This window comes from Triturus cristatus, chromosome 3_2 (genome assembly GCF_964204655.1).
Source record: "Triturus cristatus chromosome 3_2, aTriCri1.1, whole genome shotgun sequence".
In the NCBI taxonomy this organism is placed as follows: domain Eukaryota; kingdom Metazoa; phylum Chordata; class Amphibia; order Caudata; family Salamandridae; genus Triturus; species Triturus cristatus.
In genome coordinates this window covers 1,054,919,766-1,054,934,045 of record NC_140584.1, presented here as the reverse complement: position 1 = coordinate 1,054,934,045, position 14,280 = coordinate 1,054,919,766, and positions in this window count along the sequence as shown.

The window sequence follows — 14,280 nt, the reverse complement described above, 5'->3', positions numbered from 1 at the left end:
GGTGGTGATCACGGACCGGGGATCGCAATTCATCTCCCGCTTCTGGAAGGAAGTATGCAGGATCCTCGAAATGGATGTGCGCCTGTCCTCGGCGTACCACCCTCAGACCGACGGTCAGGCCGAAAGAACCAACCACACCATGGAGCAGTTCCTCCGTTGTTTACTGCTTATGGTTGAAAAGGAATGGTCCGAGGTGTTATGGATGGCGGAATACGCCTATAACAACAGTAAACATTCGGCCATCGGAATATCTCCTTTCTTTTGTCTTCATGGCCGTCATCCCCGCACCTCCGCATGGGAAGGTCCCCGGGACAGCAGGTTACCCACAGTCCGGTCATATCACGAGTCCTTGCGCCGCATCTGGCAACAAGCCCGTTTTGAGTTGGCCAAAGCTAAGGACACCTACAAAGCACAGGCCGATGCACACAGACAGAAGGAGCCCAAGTACGGTGTGGGTGATCGGGTGTGGCTGTCCATTCGGCACCTCAATGTGCACGGTCCCAAGAAACTGTTGCCCCGTTTTGTGGGCCCGTTTGAGGTCGAGCGGGTGGTTAACCCCGTGGCTGTGAAACTCTCACTCCCTCCACACATGAAGATTCACCCGGTCTTCCATGTCTCGCTTCTGCAACCAGTCCGTTCTGGTGACTCTCTTCCCTCTCCTCCTTCTCCGGTGGTGGTGGAGGACCATGTCGAGTATGAGGTCAAGGCCATTTTGGGTTCTCGTCGTACTAAGGGTAAACTCTTCTACCTGGTTGACTGGAAGGGGTACGGGCCGGACGAGCGTTCTTGGGAGCCGTTGTCCCATGTTCGCCATGCTCCCATTCTGGTTCGTGCTTTTCATCTGAGCCATCCGCTCAGTCCTCGTCCTGCATCCCCCATTTGAGGTTCTGGCGGGGTTGAGGGGGGACCTGTTTTGGGGGGGGGTACTGTCATGTTCACGGCGCCTGCCGTTTTCCCCGCTTCCCCGCTAACACACACGTTTTCCCCGCTTCCCCGCTAACACACACAGAAACGGCCGAGAGACTCACTTCCGGCTGGAAGATGAGTCACGGTCTAGTCTTTGGACAGGCATAGCAGTTCACGGAAGCACTTCCGGGGGAAACGCTTAAACACCGCGTTTCCCGCCGGCTCCGTGCTTCGGATTTCGCTAGATGTGCTGAACGACACAAGACGCTGTTCCTGCTGCACGGAAGACTTCGGAAGCGGGCTGTGCCTTCCGGACTGGAGCCCCGCTGTTGGTCTTCGTAATCCCTCTGGGAAACAGTTAAGGTACATTCGTTCGATTCCTGTGGAGTCACCGTAACGCGGCTGCGTTATGGGTGATCAGGAGTAAGATCCGCGCAGGAGCGCTTAGAGTTTATTGATTTTGACCGCGCAGGAGCGCTTTATGATGATTTTGTTAGATCCGCGCAGGAGCGCTTAGAGTTTATTGATTTTGACTGCGCAGGAGCGCTTTATGGTTCATTTTGCATTTTGTCCGCGCTGAAGCGCTTTATGATGATTTTGGTAAATCCGCGCAGGAGCGCTTAGGGTTATTTTGTTCTTGTTCGTTCTCCTTGGGTTTCCACCATTTGCTTTCCAGGGATGCCAGTATTTTGTTAGGTCCAGACACGTGAAACTGACGCGCAGGAGCGCTATTCCTTGAGTTCTTTGAGAGCCTAACGCTGCCACCTCGTCTCAGCTGAACCTTCCTTGAAGCGTTATTCAGGGTTCAATAGTTTGCAGCCACTGGTGAGTTCCAGGTTGGGAACAGGGCTTTTCTGTGTGTGTTTGGCGTATCTTGCAACGCTGGAGTTTGGGTCCTTCACTGATCTGGGTCTCTTTGTCTTCCAGTTGGCTCCGAGACACCCTTCACCTCAACCCCCTGCTTTCGTTCTGGCTCCCTTCCCTGCGTCCATCTCATCCCTGCTGGGTTCTACTGTCCACACGGGTCAGGTGGGTACAGGGGCGGGCGCTCCTGTCGTCTCTGAGGACTTGCTCCACAGGCAGAGGTAAGCATTGTGGGGCACCTGACAGCGGCACCCAGAACAGAATTTAAATGAGTCCGTTCCATCGACTACGAGCTGGCCCAATGCGGTTAGGCCCAACAGCCCTGTATGAAGTTCCGATCAAAGATTTCAGAGTTGTTACGATACATGGAGAATGGGGAACGAGATCGAATAACAATACCATCGAGGGTAGTGGATTGCGCACCGAGGGGAACCCGAGAAAAGGTGTCGAACCGGAGTGCCACAATTCACGTCCGAACCTGAAGGCGGAAAAAAAGTACAAGTTACTTACCTTCGGTAACGATGTATCTGGTAGAGACGATTCTAGCCGCAGATTCCTTAACGTAGAATTATCCCCAGGCATGAGACTGGACCCGGAAAACTTTCTTGCCCAGCATCTCTGCGTGCCGGGGGGCGGCACCTCGTGACTCTGCCCGATGTCCTCCGCGGGCCTGACGTCAGCGAGGTCACATAAGCCCCATGTCAGTTTGCTTCGGAGAACATTTCCACACCACAACGCGGAGCCATCACAACAAAACTGAGGAGAGTATGGGAACAGTGTGCGAAAACCCAGAGAAATAAAAAGAGAGAGATAAAAAAAAAAGCGAGGAACAGCACCAGGTGGCACCGAGACGCCAGGAGGCTACAACAGGAAAACCAAAGCAGGGAGAGAGCAGACCACCTCTGAGGAACAACCATGCAAGCCAGGTGGGAGCACCAGGCAGCACAAAAGTACCAGAAGGTCACATCAGTAAAGTCACAGCAGGGAAAGCATAAAGCACCCCTCCGTGGAACCACCGTGCAAGCCAAGGCGAGAGCCAGGCTGGAGGCACAAGCAGCGGAAAGTGCTGGAAGAGAAAGAGAGAGAGAGAGAGACAGCAACCATAGACCACACAGCAAAGGGCCACAAGCCCGGAACAGAGGAGCAACCGCAATCCATCCCCAGACCACACAGTCAAGGAAGGCCAGAGCCTCTGAAAGGAGCAGGAGGCCAAGGACAGGCAAAAGAAACCCCAGCGGAGAAGACCGCAAGGGGATCGGAAAGTGTAACAACAAAGGGAAAAGGAGCAAAAGCAGGCCCCTACACTGGAGAAAACCCAGCTGGAGGGAAGCCCGACGGGCAGAAAGTGAAAATGACCCCCATAGAGGACAATCCACCCAGAGGGAGGAGAGCGCAGAAAACCAAGCTGAGGTTCCTCGCAGAACGGGGAGGAAGGGCGGACCGTGAAGGAATCTGCGGCTAGAATCGTCTCTACCAGATACATCGATACCGAAGGTAAGTAACTTGTACATCTGATAGAGACTACTAGCCGCAGATTCCTTAACGTAGAATAGATACCCTAGCCATACCCAGAAGGGAGAAGGGCCTGCGAGAGAGCCTCCCCCCGAGGAGAGACCAGGGCCCCAGTAGGGGACATGACACAAGAACAAGAAGGAAAAGGTCAGGATAACCTAAGCCAAACCAAGGGAGAGTGCCCAACACCCCAAAGGGGCAGGCAGCACCCCAAAAGCCTCAAGGAACACAAGGGCCACCTCAAACCCAGTGATAAGAGGTAGAGCCAGAGGCAGGGCCCACTGGAAGAAATACAGGCACAGAGATAGGAAAGAGCTGAAACACCTTGGTCGCAAGCAGCGTGCAAGGCCGGAACGGCGCCACCGCCAACAGCACAGGCGGAAGAAGAAAAGCACTCATGCGCAAAGGCCCAGCGGAACCAGAGGTAGGGGCCCAAGGAAACACAGCAAGATCACAACGGTGGAGGAGAACAAGCAGTCCTGCGCGGGCACGCGCTGCCAGCAACAGGCAACACCCTGGAACAGCGCACCTAGGAAAAGGCAGACGCCAGCCAAAGGCAGAGGACAAGGAGGACCAGGACACACACTGACCACGAAGAAGTGAGGAACCGGCAGAAAATAAGAGAGAGAGAGACGGAGGAGGGGCCCAAGCCGGTCACCAAAACACAGAGGCCAAGGAAAGCCAAACTCCATGGAACAGCAGGCAAAGGACCAAGCCAGAACACAGGACAAAAGCGCAGAACCGCCACAACACGATGCCGCAGACAGCAGGCCAGACCGGCCGAGGGACATGGCGACAAGGAGAAGAACGGACCAAGTGCAAGCTGCTCCAAGACAAGAGGCAAGAAGATCGCACCTGAGACATATCGTGACGCCACGGAGAGCAAGGAACTCGAAAGGGTGACCACACCTCCCCAGCACATGACAGAGATATGGAATAGCTACAAGTACCCCACATAGGGTAGGTTACGTCCCAAGAACCATGGGAACACCTCGTAGGAAACAATTTCCGCAGCAGAGGTCAAAACAGAAAAGACCTGCAGAAAAACCCAAGCTTACCAAGCAGCCAATAAAGAAGAGACAGAAGGCCTAATCTCAGGGCCTACCGGGCTTATTAACAGCCAAAACCACAAGTCAACAAAGGGGTGAACCAGCAGCCAACAGCACCAAGGGCCCAACAAAAGGACCCTAAGGGATATCAACCAGACAGAACACACAACCTGGGCTACCCTTTACGAAGCCCCAGGAAAACAACGGGAGAACACCTCCCAAGACACGGACCGACAGTAAGGTCACTGAGGGGGAGGAGGAGGGCGAAGCCCCGCAAGAAACCTCTGAATGGCAGAATCCGCAGGGGCGTGGAACAACAGAGCGCCATCAAAGGGGAGGTCAACCAGCAGTTCTCTAACGTTCTCAGGGAAAACACTATCCCGTAGCCAGGCATGTCAACTAAGGGCCACCGAATTAGCCATGGTACGACCAAGCACCTCCGAAACGTCCAGAGCCGAGCGAAGAATAAACGCCGCCAGCTCCCGGCCATCCAACACATGGTGCCGCAGATCAACGCAGGCACCCTCCTGAGATGCGGAAGACAGAAGAGACTCCACCGAGTCCCACAAGCAAGAAGTGGCTCTGGCCAACACAGAGTGTTAAGGGCCCGCAAAGCAGCACTGGAGGCGGCGAAGAGGTTGCGCCCCCAGGAATCCAACCAGCGGGCCTCCCGCGACGGGGGAGACAACACCGATGGCAAGGAGGGAAAGGCTGTCTGTAAAAGAGGGCCCCTGGTAGAAGGGTGGAGGGAAAGAGACAGGATCATGCGGAGCAGGACGGTGGCGGTGCAGAAGAGGCTGGGGCACTGGGGTCCCCGTGGCAGGCCGCCCCCAGGCCCCAAAAAGAGAATTGTGGAGTGCAGCCTCGAAGGGAAGAAGCAGCTCCCGTCCACCAGAGCCCTGATGGAGAACCTCCAGCAGATGATTAGTGGGGAAATGGGCAGGTGGATCGCCCATGCGCAAGATGCCTGCAGCCGCGGAAACAGCCGGAGCGAAGGCTGCACTCGCCTCCGTAGGGCCCTGCGGCGGGGAAAGCAGTTCCTCCGTGGGCGACAGCTGCAAGCTAAGGCGGCCGTCCCCCAGCCCAATCGGAGGAAGGAAAGGCCAAGCTCAAAAAGGGGAGGAGGACTGATAAATGGGGAACCTAAAGCGCCTCTGGCGAAGACTGCGGGCGCGCTGACGGCAAAGAGCCGTCCTTAGAAGACACCGGGGAAAAAGCCACGACGCGGTGACCCGTCTCCGGAGAAGAGGAAACAAACAGCTGCTGAACCTCAGGAGAAGAGGGGGTGTCCGAAGACGAATCAACGACCAGACGTCGGACCGGCGCCGTAGAGTCCGCCACCGGCGTCAGGTCAACGTCGACCGGCGCCGAAGGGGACGCCAGAACGACCTCCACCACAACACGAGGCGCGGGAGACCGGGGCTGGGTCGGAGCTGCGAAGGCTAAGGAATGGCGCCGAAAAAGACATCGACTCGACCGACGAGGCAGCCGCCTGCTCAGAGGACCGAGGGGGCCCGGGGACACGCCGAGCCCCGGCATCCTCCCGCGACACCAGAGGGACCCCCATGGGGGTTTGCAGTGAGGCAGATGTGCCGTGGTCCTAAGGAGGGAACCCCGAAGGGACACACCCCGATGGCACCACATCCTCCGAATCTGGATCTAAAACCTGTCGGCGCCGGAGCCGCCGGCGATGCCGCAGGAGTCCCCGCACCCGGCAAGGGTTCTGCAGACGTCCCAGGAAGAGAAGGAGAAGAAGGAAGATCCAAAGAGGCCTGCAAGGTCGCCGCATAGGCCTCCATCTGGGCTCTGGTCGCCCCCGCGCCGGGGAACAGCGGATAGGGTGGCGACGCACGAGGTGCACCACCCGCAGAGAACCCACGCCCCCAACAGGCAACAGGCTGGGGACGGGGCCTCGGGGACAAACTGCCACACTTACCAACAGGTGAGCGACACCCTTGCGGCCTGGGATGTTGAAGACGGAAGCGGGCGTTCTTGTAGCCATCCGCGGGGGGCGGACGCGGCCACGCCGCCGACCTGGACATGCGTGCCGAAAGGAGTTTCATCCGGCGCTCCCGCCGGGACTTCGGCTTCATATGCTGACACACCTCGCAATCCGTTGAGTCGTGGTGCTCCCCCAAACACCACATACAGATTGGGTGAGGATCCGTCGCCGACATCTGGCGTGCGCAAGACGAGCACGTCTTGAAGCCCGAAGGCATTCGCACACTGTACCCAAGAAAACGCTAGGCGTAAAAAGAAGGCGTGAAACAGGCCAGGAACACGATCCGGGTGGGGCTTATGTGACCTCGCTGACGTCACGCCCGCGGAAGACGTCGGGCGGAGTCGTGAGGTACCGCCCCCCCCGGCGCGCAGAGATGCTGGGCAAGAAAATTTTCTGGGGCAAGAAAGTTTTCCGGGTCCAGTTTCACGCCTGGGGATAATTCTACGATAAGGAATCTGCGGCTAGTAGTCTCTATCAGATCAATCTAACAGCGGAGTTGATGCCCATGCGCACTATCACCGAAAGGAGGAGTCCTCTACCTCGTGACTGAAAAGACTTCTTCGAAGAAAAACAACTTGCAAACATCCAGACCCACCACTAGATGGCAGGAGTATGCAAAGCATGTGATCTACAGCTCGCATGCCTCGAACATATTCTTTCACGTAGAGTTCACTCTTGACTCATAGGGTGTTGCAATCTTGCTTATAAAATCCTTGTTGTTAATGGTCAAATTGGTCCATACAGATAACCGGTATTAAGATAGAATATCGACGGGAAAATATCGACTAGCAATAATATCGTGGTAAGAATATCGAGTGTGAAAAATATCGTAATAGAAAATATCTTTGTTAAAAATATCGTTTCTTGAGAATGACAAAAATATCGTCAAGAAAAAATATCGATGAACAGAATATCGTTGATCAAAATGTCGTTTCATATAATATCGACAGAAAAATATAAGTTGTTATAAAATTTATAAAAAAATATGTATTATGTTTTTAAAAAACTTACAAAACTCCTACTAGTAATAATATGTGTTAAAAAATATTTTCTACAAAAGAATTGTTAAAATTTTAGTAGCGGGTTATTGGTATTATAGGGGATAAGGGTGGGTAGTAATTTAAAATTTGGTTTTTACAAAATTGCTAAAATATAAAAATATTAGAAAATAATTAAGAAATCCAAATTTTAATTAGAAATTTCGATTTGTTCACGAAATTAAATTTGTATTTAAATTTTAAAATTCCCCAAAAAATTTTTAGGAGCGGGTTATTGGTATTATAGGGGATAAGGGTGGGTAGTAATTTAAAATTTGGTTTTTACAAAATTGCTAAAATATAAAAATATTAGAAAATAATTAAGAAATCCAAATTTTAATTAGAAATTTCGAATTGTTCACCAAATTAAATTTGTAATTAAATTTTAAACTTCCAACAAAAAATTGTAGGAGCGGGTTTTTGGTATTGTAGGGGATTAGGGTGGGTAGTAATTTAAAAATGTCGTTTTTTAAAAGTGTAGAAAATAATAATAAATTAGAAATTTATCATGAAATCAAAATTTAACTTCGAAATTTAAAATTTTACATGAAATTTATTTTGTTATATTAATAAAAAATATTAAATTAATATTGAATAAGCGTTATTTTGGTATTATAGGGTAATAGGGTATAAAAAATAATTTAGAAAGAAAAATTTATATTGTTTACTAACCTGCACATTTCCTGACTTATGTTGGATTGGAGTTAGAATAGTAATTTTTTATGGTTTACTATCCAGCACTCTCCCTGACTTATGTTATGTTTGGAGTTAGAATAGTAATTTATTATGGTTTACTATCCAGCACTTTCTCTGACTTATGGTGGATTGGAGTTTGAATAGTAATTTATTATGGTTTACTATCCAGCACTCTCTCTGACTTATGTTATGTTTGGAGTTAGAATAGTAATTTATTATGGTTTACTATCCAGCACTTTCCCTGACTTATGTTGGATTGGAGTTTGAATAGTAATTTATTATGGTTTACTATCCAGCACTCTCTCTGACTTATGTTGGATTGGAGTTTGAATAGTAATTTATTATGGTTTACTATCCAGCACTTTCCCTGAGTTATGTTATGTTTGGAGTTAGAATAGTAATTTATTATGGTTTACTATCCAGCACTTTCCCTGACTTATGTTATGTTTGGAGTTAGAATAGTAATTTATTATGGTTTACTATCCAGCACTTTCCCTGACTTATGTTGGATTGGAGTTTGAATAGTAATTTATTATGGTTTACTATCCAGCACTCTCTCTGACTTATGTTGGATTGGAGTATGAATAGTAATTTATTATGGTTTACTATCCAGCACTTTCCCTGAGTTATGTTATGTTTGGAGTTAGAATAGTAATTTATTATGGTTTACTATCCAGCACTTTCCCTGACTTATGTTATGTTTGGAGTTAGAATAGTAATTTATTATGGTTTACTATCCAGCACTTTCCCTGACTTATGTTGGATTGGAGTTTGAATAGTAATTTATTATGGTTTACTATCCAGCACTCTCTCTGACTTATGTTGGATTGGAGTTTGAATATTAATTTATTATGGTTTACTATCCAGCACTTTCCCTGAGTTATGTTATGTTTGGCGTTAGAATAGTAATTTATTATGGTTTACTATCCAGCAGTTTCCCTGACTTATGTTATGTTTGGAGTTAGAATAGTAATTTATTATGGTTTACTATCCAGCACTTTTCCTGACTTATGTTGGATTGGACTTAGAATAGTAAATTATTATGGTTTACAATCCAGCACTTTCCCTGATTTATGGTGGATTAGAGTTAGAATAGTTAATTATTTTGGTTTACAATCCAGCACTTTCCCTGACTTATGTTGGATTGGAGTTAGAATAGTAATTTATTATGGTTTACTATTCAGCACTATCCCTGACTTATGTTATGTTTGGAGTTAGAATAGTAATTTATTATGGTTTACTATCCAGCACTTTCCCTGACTTATGTTGGATTGGAGTTAGAATAGTAATTTATTATGGTTTACTATCCAGCACTTTCCCTGAGTTATGTTATGTTTGGAGTTAGAATAGTAATTTATTATGGTTTACTATCCAGCACTTTCCCTGACTTATGTTGGATTGGAGTTTGAATAGTAATTTATTATGGTTTACTATCCAGCACTCTCTCTGACTTATGTTGGATCGGAGTTTGAATAGTAATTTATTATGGTTTACTATCCAGCACTTTCCCTGAGTTATGTTATGTTTGGAGTTAGAATAGTAATTTATTATGGTTTACTATCCAGCACTTTCCCTGACTTATGTTATGTTTGGAGTTAGAATAGTAATTTATTATGGTTTACTATCCAGCACTTTCCCTGACTTATGTTGGATTGGAGTTTGAATAGTAATTTATTATGGTTTACTATCCAGCACTCTCTCTGACTTATGTTGGATTGGAGTATGAATAGTAATTTATTATGGTTTACTATCCAGCACTTTCCCTGAGTTATGTTATGTTTGGAGTTAGAATAGTAATTTATTATGGTTTACTATCCAGCACTTTCCCTGACTTATGTTATGTTTGGAGTTAGAATAGTAATTTATTATGGTTTACTATCCAGCACTTTCCCTGACTTATGTTGGATTGGAGTTTGAATAGTAATTTATTATGGTTTACTATCCAGCACTCTCTCTGACTTATGTTGGATTGGAGTTTGAATAGTAATTTATTATGGTTTACTATCCAGCACTCTCTCTGACTTATGTTGGATTGGAGTTTGAATAGTAATTTATTATGGTTTACTATCCAGCATTTTCCCTGACTTATGTTGGATTGGAGTTAGAATAGTAAATTATTATGGTTTACAATCCAGCACTTTCCCTGACTTATGTTGGATTGGAGTTAGATTAGTAAATTATTATGGTTTACAATCCAGCACTTTCCTTGACTTATGTTTTGTTTGGAGTTAGAATAGTTAATTATAATGGTTTACTATCCACCATTTACCCTGACTTACGTAGGATTGGAGTTAGAATAGTTAATTATTATGGTTTATTATCCAGCATTATCTATTTACTATTTTTAATAAGAATAATATATGTCATGTTGTAATATTCATTTCAACAATATAAATTAAAAACATTTTTATAACATTTTTACATACATATGACAAGTTTCTAAATTAAGAAATAACAATTTTTAGATCTTTTTTTTATTTATATTTTAATTTGTTACTGCAAAGATTTTGAACATTTTATAAAACATTTAACATAATTTTTGTTAACAAATTATATTGCAGTTTTGTACATAAATACAGTTTCAATTATGCATACTTTAGTATATTAAATTTTTATATTTTTAATAAAAATGTAATATATTACATATTTTAAATGACATTGATTTTATCACGATATGTACATAACATAAATTTACATTTTTTAACATCTGAGAAAAATATTTAACAATGAAAAACATATTTTAATATACAATAAACAATTAATATATAATTCTATTGAACATATTAATGTATATTTTACAATATTCATTTGTTTTTTAAGAATAAAAAGTAAATTAGTACTAAACATGGTAAATTTATATTTAAAGGATGGATTTAGCTATTAGGTCTAAGTATGCTAGACCTTCTATACTTGGGTACAGTCTAGTTTTTTGCTGGAGATATTCGTACATATTTAATGTTTGTTTACTTAGTTTAGGGCCAATTTTAGAAAGGGATTGCTCTATTCTGAGTTCTTGGTAGCTTTGTTCTTTTTTAATGCTTTGGATTAGTTTGTGAAGTGTTGGTTGACTTCTTCCTAAAGTGGCTTGGAAGGCATTATGCCATCCTTCAACTGCGTTGTTAGTTTTAGCTTTCTGTGCTATTGTACTAGCATACACATTCCACCATGGAATTTGAAATTTAGGTTGTCTACGGTGGCCTGAACGATGTAATCTTCCAACCCAGGTATCTTCAAAATAGTCCAAGAAGGGAGATAGTATTTTCTCATTGGTGCGGTAGAAAGGGCTGTCAATTAATAAATTGTAGTAGTTAGCTACTTCTGTTGTTGGTACATATGCCAATGCAATCAACTTTTTTATTTGATAAGCAAAGTGACTGTTTGTACAATATTCAATGCTTAAGGTAGATTTTTGTAAGTGCCTCCATATACTTTGGTTGTAGTGATAATAACAACCTTGTATTGAGGTATGGGGATATATCTTAAGGATAGCTTGAATCATGGCTATTTCAAAGTCAATTATAATTCTTTGAGGATAGTAATTATCTGTTAATTCTTTGATCTTTGTTAAAAGTTCAACGTAGGTAGTATTTGTTTTGTTTGGCAGCAGAGTATAAACTAGAGGGATATTTGTCTCTTGGTATTCCCCATGGATGGTGTAAAGTTGATAGAAAGGTTTGGGACAAACTTTAAAAGTCCCGTCCATCATCCATGTTTCACATGATTTAAGTTTTTGCAAATTACTATTAGTAGCAAAAAGTAAAACTCGTTTGTCATGACTCTGGTTGTCGTACATTAGGAATTTATCCTCATTATGTGTAATGGTATATTCAGGATATATTTTTATATCCTTAAAACTTTCTGGCGTTGGTGGAGTTGGATCTGAAGCACGTTTAGTTTTTGAAATTAATCTTTTTAAGTTGGGAATAGAAGGTAGCTGTCCTGTCACATGTTCTGGCACTTTGCTTAAAACATTTTTCAAAATACTAGTGCTTGTTTCTTGTGATCCTTTACTAGCATCTTTCAATGTTTCCAGTGCTTCTCTAACTTCCACTTCTGTTACATTTGGTGGGTGGTTATGCTCACGTACATTTACCACATTGTTATCAACAGTTGTTGCTCTACCATAGCATGCACTTGAGTAATATTTGCTACATTTCCAATGGGTCTTATTCTCTTTTACTCTTTCTTGGGTGTAGGTGTAACCCATGTAGTTCAGCATTAGTTTCCCTTTTTGCGAAGTAATGAAAGTAGCTCCAGTTGCCATGTCTAAGGTAGATCTGTGGAAAATATATATATGTATTTTTAAGAACATTGAAGACGATTTACAGAGATGTGTATAAGAGCAGGAAAAAGCGTGAACATATACTTACTATGTGGCTTCACTGGTAATTCTTTTATTCGTATTTCTCTTTCTGAATTTTCTTATTTTTAAGTTCTGTAGTAGTGTTAAAGAATAATTGAAAGACATGATTTAGTGTTATAGGTGTTTGATTTTACTTTCAGAATTGTTATACATACAGTGACTATACTTACTTGATGTAGTAGAAGATGTTGGTAGTGTAGTTGTAGATAGGTAAGTAATTTTGTAGAGTCTGTGGAAAAAATAATCATTGGGTTACTTATAGTATTTGGATGATAGTAGTTGTTAACATATGAAGTAAATAGTACATTTACTTAGCAAGTTTAAATAATTTTTATCAGCTATCTAAGTAGACATGGATAAGGTAGTTTATAAATGTTTTTACATCTAATTTTTTGGTCGTTGTTGATAAGTTCAACATGTTTTGTTTTCACTCTAAAGAAGAACAGTTTTTAAATTAGGGAGTTTATCTACTTTTTGCTAAGTTCGAATGAAAAAAGCAATGGGATTTTACTTACTTGAAGTGTAGTATGACGTTTTGTAGTTGTAGTCGTAGGTTTGTATTCTCTTCTCTCAGCAAGGTAACCGTTTTTCTCCAAGTTTGCTCCAAAAATGGTAAATTACGTTAAGTGTATAATTGTTTTTATATTAGTGAGTTAATTAATGGTCGCTTTTGATTGGTTCAATTAGTGAAATTTCAAAATCATTGGTCGAGAACGTAATTTTGAATTAGAAAACCGTTATTTTCGTAAGAGTTTGTTGCATCACTATTTGTTTGTTAAAGTACATTGTAAAAAGGTTTATATGTGTTTTTTTGTTTGATATGTAAATAGTTTATATGTAGAAAATAATGAAATGTGTTTCACATTTAGGCCATCGGAGTGTATGATAGTATCAGTAAATGTAATTTTTTTTAACATATATTATATATTTCTATATCAATAAGTATGAGGAAAACTAAATAATTATATGTGTGAATAGTTTTGTAAAGTAAAATAGTAAAAACAAGTGAGTAAAATAAAAGAATCGTGCATATCGAGTTGGTAAAAAAAAGACGATATTTTTTGTATATTTCTATAAGTAGATAGGTCGTCGATGTTAGTGTAGTCGATATAAATGTCTAAGGTAATGATATTTAAAATAAAGTCGATAATGTAGTAGTCGATATTTATGTTGTAGATATTAGTGTGAACGATATTAGGGTTGTCGATAAAAAAAAAATCGATATTTGTGTGAATTCTTGTTTAAGTATAGGATGACGATATTAATGTAAGCGATATTTTAGTGACGATATTTATTTCTGACGATATTTATGTTAACGATATTCCATCATGGAACCCAGATAACCTGATTAGATAGGTCTGGCTACAGGATTTGGCTGCGGGACACACATTGACGAGTGTATACGTCTTTATGTTAGCAGAAATAAAAATTCAGGAACTACCCGGTATATATGGTGGTTGATTGTTATGAATGAGATGCTAGACAAAAGCACCCCCCCATCCCAGATATCGATCTGGTCTGATGCGAACGCTGGGCTGAGGCTAGGGAATAGAGGACACTTGGCATCGATTTCACATCATAGATAAAGCAATTTACAGATTATTCCCCTTCCTACTTCACAACCTCGCACAGATTATTTGTTCCTTCCTGCAAGTGAAGGGTCAGAGGTACAATGCACTCAAATTTTACCCCAGGGGGTATGGGATCATGCACCAATACAATTAACATTGCGTGATAGGAGGAAGGGGGGTGTCAGATGAGTACATTGGTGGATGACAGACAAAACAATTGTATGAGTTACTGTATGACAGGGTTGCAGAGTACTTTGAGCTTAACATTGAATCAGTTTCC